Genomic DNA, 2,235 nt, shown 5'->3' with positions numbered 1-2,235 from the left:
TTTCAAATTGAAAACATTGGCATTGTTGAAATCGATTTGCATAATGGCAAGTTAGGACTGATGGTTTGGTTAGCTAAACTAGAAAGTCTGTTTACTTGGTTACCACGGCAACTATTGTAGCTACTGTATCTATACTGAACAAAAATATAAATGCAACATGCAACAATTTCAACGATTTTATTGAGTTACAGATCAGAATGCCGTGAACCAAGCGTTTGTGAGTTCAAATCCCAGGGCATCACAAACTGATACCTTCTGCGCCTCGACCTGTTGCTTTGCCCTGTTGTTTCTGAAGTTTTACTTTGTTTTATTTTAATTTTATAAGTGTTTGTGTCAACACCTGCTACCAACTAGCCAGCTAGCTAGCTATGTTGCAATGGAGCCCACTTCGCCTGGAATAGCTAACAAACGTTTCCAGCGCTTTAGAAGCTGTGTTTATTACGCTCTTGTCTGGGACAATATTGACAATCCGGAGTTCCAGTGAGGCAATTGTTTGCTAGCGGAGGATTGCAGGAATGAGGTGGCTATGCTTAGCAAGCAAACTTTTTCGTTCTCAACTCCTATGGCTGGATGCCACTCGGGCCTGATGGATGTTTCGCCGCCTTGTAATCTGTCCCTATCCGAATGTGCTACCTGGAACTTGCCTGCCAAGGAAGTCGTCTCCATCTGCTTCTCCTCCTACATCTTGTAATGAAGTAGATGGAGAACAGCAAAAAGACTGTTCCAATCAGCACTGGTCCCATGTCACAAGTCGTGGAAACCGAAGGCAGCGGCATGCTGCTAAGCGGACAGGAGTGACTGCGAGATGTTCGAAGCAGATTGACATAAGGAATAGCTTTGCTGCACTGGTGCCTGATCTACCTGCGCCTTCATCGCTAGGATTGCCTGTGTCTGCGGCGGCGGTGCTGATTCCAACTACACTGACTCCAAGAGGGGCTTCGCCGTCGAGTTCGGCTCCTTTCCCTTTCTCTGGATCTGACGGGGCACTGCCTGCTGTGGGAGGTCTGGACCTGTCGCCGGGAGCAGCGGGGGCGTACGCTCTCCTGCTTCTCGTGGACCCGTAAAAGGTTCAACTAATTGTATGAGGGGTAGGAATGGGCGGATTTCTCCATTTCCTTCTCCGGGCGTTGTATTGGGCAGTTCAATGGTGAGAAATGTCTCAGTCCCTGGAGAAAAAACAGTGTGCTATCCAGGAGCATGAGTACAGGACATCAATAAGCTGCTCCCAAACATTTTTAACCAGCATCAGGAAATTGAGTCTATCATAGTTCATGTGGTATTCAATGACATTATGAAGTGCAGCTCAGAACAGCTGAAGACGGATTTTAAAGAACTGATTGGGTCACTGCTTGACACCAACAAACACCCCATAATATCTGGCCCTCTGCCCTCCCTAAATTGTGGCATTGAACATTCCAGCAGACTTTTAGCCCTCCATAACTGGCTACGAGACTATTGCAGCTCTGTGGGTGTAACATTTATTGACCATTTTGATACCTTCTAGAAACAAAGCTTGTTTTATAAGGAGGGTGGGATCCACTCAAATCATTTGGGTTCCTGGATCCTTTCACAGCATTATAAGGCTGTGTTGAGACAATGACTTATCAATGACCCAAGCCCAGCTCAGTTAATCTCTACCATTGTGTCGCTGAGTTGTCATAATGCTTCAGCAAATGTACATTATCCCAGGGGCATTGGAAGACACAATGTAAGTAACCTAATTTATGTCCCTCTAACTGCCCTGAATGCCACAGCTATTGTATGCAGAAATCATGTGCCTATGAGCCAGAGTTATACTGTTAGCACTGAGGCAGTGTGCCCTAGTAGGAAGTCCATTGTGTGCAGCTCACCCTACACTAACATAAATAGCATGAGCGTGTCTACTTCTGCTAAGCTTCCCAGTAAAGCAATGAAAATAATCAAGCATCCCAGAAAAGTGCTAAAAATTGCCCTCGTTAACATATCTAGCCTAAGAAACAAGGTTCATGAAGTCAATAACTTGTTAGTAACAGATTACATTCATATTCTGACTCTCTGAAGCTCACTTAGATAATACCTTTGATGATACAGTGGTAGCAATACATGGTTATAACATTCACAGAAAATACAGAAATGCCAATGGGGGCGGTGTTGCGGTCTATGTTAAGAACCACATTCCTGTAAAGCTTACAGAGGATCTCATGTTAAATACTGTTGAAGTAATATGGCTACAGGTTCACCTGCCTCACCTAAAGC

The sequence above is a fragment of the Coregonus lavaretus genome (assembly GCF_964263955.1).
Source record: "Coregonus lavaretus genome assembly, chromosome: 5".
NCBI lineage: Eukaryota > Metazoa > Chordata > Actinopteri > Salmoniformes > Salmonidae > Coregonus > Coregonus lavaretus.
This window is presented reverse-complemented; position numbering follows the sequence as displayed.